The 13318-nt window shown below is 44.6% G+C and overlaps 1 protein-coding gene across 2 annotated transcripts in view; it reads right to left on the bottom strand.

Moving 5' to 3' along the window:
• Positions 1–9736, bottom strand: part of LOC118387067 (bromo adjacent homology domain-containing 1 protein-like) — a 37894-nt gene extending 28158 nt beyond the window's left edge. For both annotated transcript variants that reach the window (XM_052523964.1, XM_052523966.1), the window contains exon 1: positions 9011–9736. The gene's annotated coding sequence lies outside the window, so the exon portion shown is untranslated. The remainder of the gene's footprint in view (positions 1–9010) is intronic.
• Between the last annotated feature and the right edge of the window lie 3582 nt (positions 9737–13318).

Genomic DNA, 13318 nt, shown 5'->3' with positions numbered 1-13318 from the left:
GCCTAATTGATTTCTTAGCGTGCCCAAACAGTTAATTGGATATGGAAAGAATTATAATTTCAATCAATATATTACAAAGGCTCTCACTACTATAGGGTCCAAATGATTGAACCTTTGGACCAGGCATAAGCTGCTTCATGTGCATTAGGCTACCGCTATTACCGGTTTTATTAATCGCTTTATTACAGTATCTATTGCTGTATTATAGGTACATGCAAACACCACTCAGTCATATTGCAGAGGAAATGAATCGAGCGCATTAATAATATGCGGGCCTCCACACTCCGTGTAATAACGGGCAAATTAATATGATAAATTATAGTGATCTGGTCCTAGTTTTGTGTAGGTGTCAGGTGATTACAATGTAATAATGCATAGGCAGCCATTCTCAATAGTCTGGAGTTGCTTCCTCTTATTGTCTCCTTTCCTTCAGCAGCACAGATATGAAGGAACTGGACAGCTGAAAGCAAATCCCCAGTGGGTATCCACCATATTGCTTTTCCTTGGTATGGGTTTTCAGATATAAGCAGATGAATGAGAGGAAGCTCCTTTAGACTATCGAGATTAAGGAGAGGAGACAAGTAGAGGAAGCTGTTGAACATTTAAGATTAACCCTATACGATTTTAAATCACCCACAACACCATGTGCATTAAGGTGAAACGTGTGATTTCAAGGCCGAGACATCTGGCCACGCGACCACCAATCGTCGCTCTTTCAGACGTAGGCTGTTTCCAGAGTATCCATATTGAAGCCACGGTAATCTTTGTTACAAAATGTAGTTGAATGTCTGTCAATTGCATCATTTCGGTCAGAAAATCGGTTGAGGAAAAGGATTTGGGCTGCAGACTGAACAGAATGTAAATGATCAGATGACTTGAAGGCTTCAACTAAGACAACTGATTGTTTTTGTATGCCATTTCTATAGATAGAGCCATCTCGATATGTGCATCTGTCCTATATACAAGTTAAACATTTCAATCACACAGCAGCCATACATGGATAATAATAACCAGTTAATAAACATTTTACACAGCCGCTCATATGACTGACAATTTGACATATTTCATTGATATGTCAATAACTGAGGGCACAATCAGTAGTCACTTCAGCTAAGCTAAACACACTACCGTTTTTCAGTTTCACACTGCATGGTCACAACAGTCCCAAGCCAGTAGCCTATCAGGAGTCCACTGCATTATAGGCTGATGACACCTCTGTGACACAACCAAATTAAGCATGATGCAAACAAGAACAAATATGCTATTGTCACATACACAGATAGATGCAGTGAAATGTGTTGTTTTACAGGGTCAGTCATAGTAGTACTGCACCCCTGGAGCAAATGAGGGTTATTTGATTTTTCACCTTAATAACCACTAGGCTACTGGCTGCTTCCCTACAAAACTACAGCTAGTGACTGAATAACTTGTATATACTATAGCCAACTACAGTACCCTCTTACCCCAGAGATTAATGTCTAATCGGCAATAAACCAGGACGTCAAAGAGTAACTTTATCTGTTCACCCAAAGCCTTATTATCCTGCAAAATGGAGACAAAAATCACTTTACTAATATTAAAACAAAAACATAGAACCAAAAATCCTTGCATTGACTAGATTTAAACTACACTGTTTTAAGGTGATATATTAATCACAAACTCTATCCGTGGGCTGTTCACAAACAACATAAAGCCATGGAATTGTTTTTCAGCTATGGTAATAAGTAGCAGGAAGGAGGGAAAGAGCAGAGTGACTAATACAAAGTGGTAATTTCCCAAACCATTTATCTGATGACACTTCCATGCTGTACCATCTTCCCCACCTAATGGCAAGGGAACATTTCTGTGCTGTTGTTTCCAGGGGAGTTTTATCACAGTCAGTGACACCCTTTAGTTTAGAATGACAAATACTTCCCATTCTCCTGTCCTCCATACAGGTCTGACTGGACTTGTTGTAATGATGTTGCACCCCAAACTTCATCTACACCTGTGAGAGATGGGCTATGCTGTGTGAGGGGAACATCTGTAGAAGGGCGGTTTTGTGTAAAAGTCAACCTGAGCATGTGTAGCTCATGGGGATGTGACTGGGACAGGCAATGTTACAAAACATTTGTATGATTTTTGGGGGTAAAACATGCACCTTACATCAGATCTTGAAATGTTCTCTGTGAAGCTAACTTTCGTCAAGGTTATATATGGTCTATAATTGGTTACTCCCTTTTCATTGTCAGTATCCTTTTTTTCAGCATGTTGATATGCGTAACATCCGTAACAGCTGTGGATGTGATGGCTATTACACACATATCATACACACAGTGCATTCGGAAAGTATTCAGACCTTGACTTTTGCCACATTCTGTTACATTACAACCCTATTCTAAAATTGATGGAGAAAAACAAGCAATTTAATCAATCTACACACAATACCCCATAATGACATAGCAAAACAGGTGTCATTTTTTGCTAATTTATTAAAAATAAAAAAAACGTAAGTATTCAGACCCTTTACTCAGTACTTTGTTGAAACACCTTTGGCAGCGATTACAGTTTCTCCCATTCTTCTTTGCAGATCCTCTCAAACTCTGTCAGGTTGGATGGGGAGCGTCGCTGCACAGCTATTTCCAGGTTGGATGGGGAGCGTCGCTGCACAGCTATTTCCAGGTTGGATGGGGAGCGGTTGGATGGGGAGCGTCGCTGCACAGCTACTTCCAGGTTGGATGGGGAGCGGTTGGATGGGGAGCGTCGCTGCACAGCTACTTCCAGGTTGGATGGGGAGCGTCGCTGCACAGCTATTTCCAGGTTGGATGGGGAGCGTCGCTGCACAGCTATTTCCAGGTTGGATGGGGAGCGGTTGGATGGGGAGCGTCGCTGCACAGCTATTTTCAGGTTGGATGGGGAGCGTCGCTGCACAACTATTTCCAGGTTGGTTGGGGAGCGTCGCTGCACAACTATTTCCAGGTTGGATGGGGAGTGTCGCTGCACAGCTATTTCCAGGTTGGATAGGGAGCGTCGCTGCACAGATATTTTCAGGTTGGATGGGGAGCGTCGCTGCACAGATATTTTCAGGTTGGATGGGGAGCGTCGCTGCACAGATATTTTCAGGTTCGATGGGGAGCGTCGCTGCACAACTATTTCCAGGTTGGATGGGGAGCGTCGCTGCACAACTATTTCCAGGTTGGATGGGGAGCGTCGCTGCACAGCTATTTCCATGTTGGAGGGGGAGCATCGCTGCACAACTATTTCCAGGTTGGATAGGGAGCGTCGCTGCACAGATATTTTCAGGTTGGATGGGGAGCGTCGCTGCACAGATATTTTCAGGTTGGATGGGGAGAGTCGCTGCACAACTATTTCCAGGTTGGATGGGGAGCGTCGCTGCACAGCTATTTCCAGGTTGGATGGGGAGCGTCGCTGCACAGCTATTTCCATGTTGGATGGGGAGCGTCGCTGCACAACTATTTCCAGGTTGGATGGGGAGCGTCGCTGCACAGCTATTTTCAGGTTGGATGGGGAGCGTCGCTGCACAGCTATTTTCAGGTTGGATGGGGAGCGTCGCTGCACAGCTATTTTCAGGTCTCTCCAGATATGTTAGATCGGGTTCAAGTCCGGGCTCTGGCTGGGCCACTGAAGGACATCCAGAGACTTGTCCCGAAGCCACTTCTGTGTTGTCTTGGCTATGTGCTTTGTGTCATTGTCCTGTTGGAAGGTGAACCTTCACCCCGTTCTGAGGTCCTGAGCGCTCTGGAGCAGGTTTTCGTCAAGGATCTCTGTACTTAGCTTCGTTCATCTTTCCCTTGATCCTGATTAGTAAATAAGTCCCTGCCGCTGAAAAACATCCTCCACGGCATGATGCAGCACTCCACCAATCAGGTCTTTATGGTAGAGAAGCCAGACGGACGCCACTCCTCAGTAGAAGGCACATGACAGCCCACTTGGAGATTGCCAAAAGGCACCTAAAGACTCAGACCATGAGAAACAAGATTACCTGGTCTGAAGAAACCAAGATTGAACTCTTTGGCCTGAATGCCAAGTGTCACGTCTGGAGGAAAACTGGCACCATCCCTACAGTGAAGCATAGTGGTGGCAGCATCATGCTGTGGGGATGTTTTTCAGTGGCAGGGACTGGAAGACTAGTCAGGGTCGAGGGAAAGATGAACAGAGCTAAGTACAGAGACATCCTTGATGAAAACCTGCTCTAGAGCGCTCAGGACCTCAGACTGGGGCGAAGGACAACAACCCTAAGCACACAGCCAACAATGCAGAAGTGGCTTCGGGACAAGTCTCTGAATGTCCTTGAGTGGTCCAGCCAGAGCCCGGACTTGAAACCAATCAAACATCTCTGGAGAGACCTGAAAATAGCTGTGCAGAGACGCTCCTCATCTAACCTGACAGAGCTTGAGAGGATCAGAAGAGAAGAATTGGAGAAACTCCCCAAATACAAGTGTGCTAAGCTTGTAGCATCATACCCAAGAAGACTCGAGGCTGTAATCGCTTGCAAATGTGCTTCAACAATGAACTGAGTAAAGGGTCTGAATACTTATGTAAATGTAATATTTCTGTTTTTTTATGTACACACTACCGTTCAAAAGTTGGTCACTTAGAATGTTCTTATTTTCCATGAAAAGCATGCATGTAATTAGTTGCAAAATAATAGGAAATATAGTAAAAATGTTGACAAGGTTCTAAATAATGATTTGTAATTTAAATAATAGTGTCCTTCAAACTTTGCTTACATCAAAGAATCCTCCATTTGAACGGTAGTGTATACATTTGCAAAAATGTCTACAAACTTGTTTTTTCTTTGTCATTATGAGGTATTGTGTTTAAATTGAAGAGGAGAAGAAAACAATTTAATCCATTTCAGAATAAAGCTGTAATATAACAAAATGTGGAAAAAGTATAGGGGTCTGAATACTTTCCGAATGCACTGTATACCTCATCTTCAGAAGCTTGTGCAGTCACCACTTAGTGTGCTTATATTCTTCAGACTCTTACTGAAGCAATTGCCGATATCTCTAACATTGTGTTCTGGCAATATTGTTTTTTAAATTTATTTTTATCTGTGAAGAGTCCTGGGGCTTCATTTATCAAAGGTGCATGCGCACCCAAAAGTGTGCATATCTCAAGGTACAGCTCAGACCACGCGTACACAATTTATGGTAGTTGATCAGTTGTATTGCAAGCAAATATTGTTCTTACGGGGAATTTGAAGTGTTTGATGCACAGGAATTATAACTATGGTAGGCTAACAAAAACGTCAAAGCATGATAAAATAGATGCATTTGCGGTTGGTTATGAGATCGCATAGCAGCATGTAGCCTAATGTGTTTATTTTGCAGCACTCTCATTTTCTGACATGACTGGGCTATTCCAGCTGCACAACAAATATTAGGCTACTATTTATCCATTGCTCATTCAATAGCCAGGTATGCGCGAACGTAAATAAACCGGTAGAGTATTGCTGTGTGGTAGGAGCACGAAATCATAGCCTAATTAATATCAGAGCCTATTTTTATTTTATTTGACCTTTATTTAACTAGGCAAGTCAGTTAAGAACTCATTCTTATTTTCAATGATGGCCTAGGACCAGTGGGTTAACTGCCTGTTCAGGGGCAGAACGACAGAAGATCAGGGATTTGATCTTGCAACCTTACAGTTGCTAGTCCAACACTCTAACCACTAGGCTACCTGCCGCCCAAAGGCAGGAGATAGAAACACAATCATGTCCTGAAACAAAATATTGAACAACAATTTGTCTTTTGCATAGAAGTGTGGGCTGAAGCATTTACTTTTAAATAGTTGAAAAGACAATCTTGCAGAATGCGCGGCCAGTGTTTAGCACTCGCTATAGGCGGCATGCATTTTAAATTGGAAAAAGTCACTGCAAAATACCACTACAGAACTGTAATACATTTAGCCATTGCGCTTTAGAAACCATCATGGCCCAGTTCCAACATCTCAAAATCATACAGCAAATGAGAGCGTTGTTGTTAGCATGCAAGGTGAAGAGGGCGTTTTCCAGGCTGGATTGTACCGATGATTTAAATATACACTAGATCACTGACAGGGGGCGCTTTATTATGAATAGCTACATTTGTTTTTGCCACGTTTATTCTATTACAGAAACCTTAAATGCATACTTTTAAAGTATGTGAGCTAAACACACAAAGAAAAAAATATAAAACGTATAAAACATTTTCCTTAAAGTGTACTTTTAAAAAAAGTTGTTACCTTCCCCCACCACAACAACAAAAATACATGTCATTTTGTCCTTTAAACATTTAATTGAAATACTGTAGAATTCAATTAATTCCTATGGAGGACTGCTCCTTCTGGGGAGTGCCAGTAAGGCCTATCGGTGGCTTCAAAGCCTCTCACTGGCCAAAACACAGCAACAGCCATCCAGGGTTTATATCATTGGTTGTTAAGCTTGTTCACAAGCTTAGAAATATAGTATGGCTCTGATCTATTAATGAACACATGCGCATGTGACAGTATGATAAATCCCAATCATTTATTGCGCACGCAAATCCTAGAATCTCCACATATGCAAGAATTTTGTGAGAATTGTACATGGTTGATAAATTAGGCCCCTGGAGTCTTTTTCAAATGAAAGCCCCCCAAAATATAATGACTTTATCCAGTGTCTATTAAAGCAGATTGGCAGTATAGGCACATGTAAGGCCTATATGATCTCATTTGCATATTTTGATATACACTATATATATATACACACACAAAAGTATGCGGACAACCCTTCAAAATGAGTGGATTCAGCCATTTCAGCCACACCCATTGCTGACAGGTGTAATCTCCATAGACAAACATAGGCAGTAGAATGGTCTTACTGAAGAGCTCAGTGACTTTCAACGTTGCACCGTCATAGGATGCCACCTTTCTAACAAGTCAGTTCGTCAAATTTCTGCCCTGCTAGAGCTGCCCTGATCAACTGTAAGTGCTGTTATTGTGAAGTGGAAATGACTAGGAGCAACAACCTCTCAGCCACGAAGTGGTAGGCCACACAAGCTCACAGAACGGGACCGTCGAGTGCTGAAACGCGTAGCGCTTAAAAATTGTCTGTTCACGGATGCAACGCTCACTACCAAGTTTCAAACGGGCTCTGGAAGCAACGTCAGCACAATAACTGTTCGTCAGGATCCTCATGAAATGGGTTTCCACGGCCGAGCAGCCGCACACAAGCCTAAGATCACCATGCGCAATGCCAAGCGTCGGCTGGAGTGGTATAAAGCTTACCACCATTGGACTGGGGCAGTGGAAATGCATTCTCTGGAGTGATGAATCAGGCTTCACCATCTGGCAGTCCGACAGATGAATGTGGGTTTGGCGGATGTCAGGAGAACGCTACCTGCCCAAATGCATAGTGCCAACTAAAGTTTGGTGGAGGAGGAATAATGGTCTGGGGCTGTTTTTCATGGATCGGGCTAGGCCCCTTAGTTCCAGTGAAGGAAAATATTAACGCTACAACATACAATGACATTGTAGACAATTCTGTGCTTCCAACTTTATGGCAACAGTTTGGGGAAGGCGCTTTCCTGTTTCATAATGACAATGCCCTCGTGCACAAAGCGAGGTCCATACAGAAATGGTTTGTCGAGATCAGTGTGGAGGAACTTGACTGGCCTGCACAGAGCACTGACCTCAACCCCATCGAACACCTTTGGGATGAATTGGAACACCGACTGCGAGCCAGGCCTAATCACATAACATCAGTGCCCTCCCTCACTAATGCTCTTGTGGCTGAATGGAAGTAATTCCCCTGCAACAATGTTCCAACATCTAGTGGAAAGCCTTTCCAGAAGAGTGGAGGCTGTTATAGCTGCAAAGGAGGGACCATATTAATATCCATATTAATGCCCATGATTTTGAAATGGGATGTTCGGTGTCATATGCACACACACCATGATACTGACTCTGAGAGAAACATGCGACAAAGAACATAATAACAATATAAGTTAAAGAAGCACAAAGCTTAATACATGTTTTAAAAGGGATCAAAAGAAGGATATAGTTTTAAACTAAACTAAATGTTATGCTAGTTGTTGAGTCATGCATCCAGGTGGCTTAGCAAGCTAATAATAATTTGATGTGTGAAATAGGACAAATAAGCACATATGTGCATGTTTGTATTCACAAGCATGTGATGAATTTGAAATATGTTTTTGTGCATAACCCAATCTTCCTAGGCAGAGTGGGGTCACGGTCAGGTTCTATCAATGGTTTAGTGCCTTGCTCAGGCGCACGTCGACATTTTTCACCTTGTCGGATCGGGGATTCGAACTAGCGACATTTCGTTTACTGGCCCAACGCTCTAACTGCTAGTCTACCTGCCACCATATAAAATAATATATTAGGCTGTAACATTGCCTAATTGTTGTATTTATTGAAGGCTAAACATCAATTTATTGGTAACTACACCAGATTTCAAAACTAATTGCACGCTTTTGAATCACAACATCGACTCTATTGCTCCTAATGCTCACTTCTTGGCTAGCACGAGTAGCAGGGACACAGTAGCATAGTGGTCTCCAACCAGGGGTACTAGGACTCCTGGGGGTACTTGGCCTATCCACAGGGGGTACTTGAGTAGACTCATGAGACCATAGACTTACTGGTAAAATGCACACGAGTGGTTACTTCAGGGGTACTCCGAGCAGAGCAAAGTTCAGATGGTGGTACAGTAACCGAAAAAGGTTGGGAACCACTGCAGTAGCATACACGGGCTGGAGTGGATGACCACTATACATCACGCACGCTTTTAGGCTAGCAGCACAGCCAAGTACCACTCCCCGAAACAATTTCCTATTTTCATGGCTACTTGACTCATTAATGCACACACACACGACTCGAAACATACACAGCAAACGCAATCGCCATCACTGGAAGAACAGCGAAATAGTATGGGCTAGTTTAGTGGCATTATCTAGCTAGCTAGCTACCTAGCTACTCCACGAACGAACCCATGAGAAAAGAGGCAGCAACGCAAGCTACTCACCCGTATGGGTCTCCGTATGGGTCTCCGTGGCACTCCTGTCCTAATTGGCACGCTAACAATCTGCAATATTGGTATAATACTCTCCAGGACACCTTGTTGTTTAACAGAGGTGGATAGCTAACAACTACGAACTATCTAGCTAGCTAGTTGTCCGATGCTGGGGCTGCTGGATTCTGCTCTTTACTTGAAGTGCTTGTCTCAGCGAACGTCAATGTCGCCGAATTAGATGTGGCTTCCTCTAGCCTTTCCACACTCTTTTCGAGGACCCCCCAAAAACAATCGACGAAAGAAGTAAACAACTCCAAGCATCATCCTATTCGCCGAAAGGTACTCCCTAGTGTTAGCTACATCAACTCAAACACGGACCTATTTCCACACACGAGTTGATACCGTTGATTGGGGCGGGCTAAAGTGTAGAGATACACGTCGCTTTATCCGTTATTGCACTGTACAACCTAACTGCACTGTGTGGCAGTTTTCAGTTGCGCACCAGTGACAAATAAGGCTGCTCGCCAGAAACCCAAGTGCTGTAGCTAAGCTACTCTGTTGCACTGGCTGTGAAACGTGTACCAATTCTCAGCAGACCCGGGCTTCAAAGCAGGTAAAACATCTCAGAACTATTTTCTTCGCATGTAAAAACATATATATACACATTTTTTTGGGCAGTGTAGCGTATTTTACATAACAGCATCACCCAGGAGGGGTGTGTGTCCGATCACAGTTGAGGACAACATGGATATACTTTTAAAAGGGGCATCCAGCGCTTGGTCGGCAATCTTTCAACAGCAATATAGGGGGTATTTGGCCTTTACGGGTCCTTCCTCCAGGATGCAACTTTTTATATAGCATAGTCTAAACTTGAGTTCATGAACATGCATCCATTTTAGACAAGGCTACCACAAAATTAACAGGTGGAGACACTCAAACAAAGGCTATCCTCCTGCAAATGTTTCTATTATGTAGCATATTTGAGGAATCACAGGCCTAAATAACCACGGATCTGGGCATCTTTGTATATGAGATCTGGAGACTACCACTGCAGACGACATAGTAAATGGCCCAACAGCATTTCAATTAGTTCATTCATGCACGGCTACCTATTCAATTGTCTTCACAATCCTTTTGGGGCAAATAGAGGCTGGACTTCGCTCTAATATTGCCTTTGATATTGGGTGCGTTCGTAAATTCAATCTGGAGTGCCAGAGAGCGCTCAGAGTGAGCTCTGGACGTTCGTAAATTCAATCTGGAGTGCCAGAGAGCGCTCAGAGTGAGCTCTGGACGTTCGTAAATTCAATCTGGAGTGCCAGAGAGCGCTCAGAGTGAGCTCTGGACGTTCGTAAATTCAATCTGGAGTGCCAGAGAGCGCTCAGAGTGAGCTCTGGACGTTCGTAAATTCAATCTGGAGTGCCAGAGAGCGCTCAGAGTGAGCTCTGGACGTTCGTAAATTCAATCTGGAGTGCCAGAGAGCGCTCAGAGTGAGCTCTGGACGTTCGTAAATTCAATCTGGAGTGCCAGAGAGCGCTCAGAGTGAGCTCTGGACGTTCGTAAATTCAATCTGGAGTGCCAGAGAGCGCTCAGAGTGAGCTCTGGACGTTCGTAAATTCAATCTGGAGTGCCAGAGAGCGCTCAGAGTGAGCTCTGGACGTTCGTAAATTCAATCTGGAGTGCCAGAGAGCGCTCAGAGTGAGCTCTGGACGTTCGTAAATTCAGAGCGTTTCTCACAATGGCAGTCAAACACCCAAGCTAACTGGCTAAAGTTAACTAGCTTGCTAGCTATTTCCAGATATTAACGAGAGAACTCCTCACTCTGACCGTTTTACTCGCCCTAGCAGAGCTGTTTATCAGTGTTCATGTTATCCAGAGCGTTGGTGACTGTAACTGTGCTGCCGGCAACAATTTAATTAAGCTTTTTTGCCGGTTTTTACAACACCAGGCCATATTCAACGGGTGTTGTCAGCAACTGTTGTTGCAGAATGTGAGAATGTGAAATGCATTGGTTGCCATGGTTTTCAACCACCCCTAACCAACCCTAATCACCTAAATCAAGATTGGGTATTGAAAAATCATTAGTGACCCTTAACTCAGCAAAGTGGCACAAACCTCCCTGAATACAAGAAACAGTAAGGAGCGTGAGACTGTAGCCTAAATGTGTTACTCTCCAGCAGCATTTGATTTAATAAGTGGAGTTATGATGCATTCTATATTATAGAATTAAATCAATATCAGTGTGCTAGCTTAGCAGTATTAGCTTCCTCCCTCTCCGAATACAACTCGGGGTAAACGGTCTGTACCACAGTTCAAACCCAGTGCCCTCTCCCTCACTAAAACAGGTGCCCTATGGAAAAGGATCCAATTCAGCAGCTACATTGGCAACATTTCCAGCTAGCTGTGGAGTAGAGCTTTTCACGGGTCCTGGTGGGATCTAATTACCCGGGACCTGACCCGGACCCCATTGGGTTTGAGTCCAAAACTCAAACTTTTCCCTCAGGTCTGGGTCGGGTCCTGTTTTATTGTCATCGGGTCTATGTAACCTAAGCTGATAGACCTGAGTGGACTCGAATGGACCTGACCACGGCTCTGCATAGCATATAGCATATTTATTTACTAATAAGGTGAATTTACCGACTTATAGAAGGCCTAGCACACATATAAAGACATTTGTTTATCAGAAGAGCAACTTTGCTGATAAACATAATTTTGTTGTCACTCGGGTCCAATCGGTTTTGATCTAGACACGGACCAATTAGGGTACGTACGGGTTGGGTCTAGGTCTGGTTGTCCTCCGGTCCATTCGGGTTTGGGTCCCCATTTCATAAAAAATATTGAGTCCGTTCATATCCGGGTCTGATTGTCCTTGGGTCTGTTCGGACCAACTTTTGGACCCGAGAAGACCTTGTCTCTGTTACACAGTGACATGCCCCTGGTCACTTTATATTCCGCTGTGTTTTTCATGTTGGTTTATTTTCCATTTTTTCGTGTTTTCGGTATCCTCTTTACCCGGAGCAACAACAATGTCACAATGCATATGATGTAGGCCTTTGTAGGCCAATCTGGAATACGCTCGACCTCATCTTTACTAGATGCTGTTCTTCCACTAACCTCATTGCAACTCCCCTCCAAGTCTCCGACCACTACCTTGTATCCTTTTCCCTCTCGCTCTCATCCAACACTTCCCACACTGCCCCTACTCGGATGGTATCGCGCCGTCCCAACCTTCGCTCTCTCTCCCCCGCTACTCTCTCCTCTTCCATCCTATCATCTCTTCCCTCTGCTCAAACCTTCTCCAACCTATCTCCTGATTCTGCCTCCTCAACCCTCCTCTCCTCCCTTTCTGCATCCTTTGACTCTCTATGTCCCCTATCCTCCAGGCCGGCTCGGTCCTCCCCTCCCGCTCCGTGGCTCGACGACTCATTGCGAGCTCACAGAACAGGGCTCCGGGCAGCCGAGCGGAAATGGAGGAAAACTCGCCTCCCTGCGGACCTGGCATCCTTTCACTCCCTCCTCTCTACATTTTCCTCCTCTGTCTCTGCTGCTAAAGCCACATTCTACCACTCTAAATTCCAAGCATCTGCCTCTAACCCTAGGAAGCTCTTTGCCACCTTCTCCTCCCTCCTGAATCCCCCCCTCCTCCCTCTCTGCAGATGACTTCGTCAACCATTTTGAAAAGAAGGTCGACGACATCCGATCCTCGTTTGCTAAGTCAAACGACACCGCTGGTTCTGCTCACACTGCCCTACCCTGTGCTCTGACCTCTTTCTCCCTCTCTCTCCAGATGAAATCTCGCGTCTTGTGACGGCCGGCCGCCCAACAACCTGCCCGCTTGACCCTATCCCCTCCTCTCTTCTCCAGACCATTTCCGGAGACCTTCTCCCTTACCTCACCTCGCTCATCAACTCATCCCTGACCGCTGGCTACGTCCCTTCCGTCTTCAAGAGAGCGAGAGTTGCACCCCTTCTGAAAAAACCTACACTCGATCCCTCCGATGTCAACAACTACAGACCAGTATCCCTTCTTTCTTTTCTCTCCAAAACTCTTGAACGTGCCGTCCTTGGCCAGCTCTCCCGCTATCTCTCTCAGAATGACCTTCTTGATCCAAATCAGTCAGGTTTCAAGACTAGTCATTCAACTGAGACTGCTCTTCTCTGTATCATGGAGGCGCTCCGCACTGCTAAAGCTAACTCTCTCTCCTCTGCTCTCATCCTTCTAGACCTATCGGCTGCCTTCGATACTGTGAACCATCAGATCCTCCTCTCCACCCTCTCCGAGTTGGGCATCTCCGGCGCGGCCCACGCTTGGATTGCGTCCTAC

Source organism: Oncorhynchus keta, chromosome 8, assembly GCF_023373465.1.
Source record: "Oncorhynchus keta strain PuntledgeMale-10-30-2019 chromosome 8, Oket_V2, whole genome shotgun sequence".
In the NCBI taxonomy this organism is placed as follows: Eukaryota; Metazoa; Chordata; class Actinopteri; order Salmoniformes; family Salmonidae; genus Oncorhynchus; species Oncorhynchus keta.
This window is presented reverse-complemented; position numbering and strand designations above follow the sequence as displayed.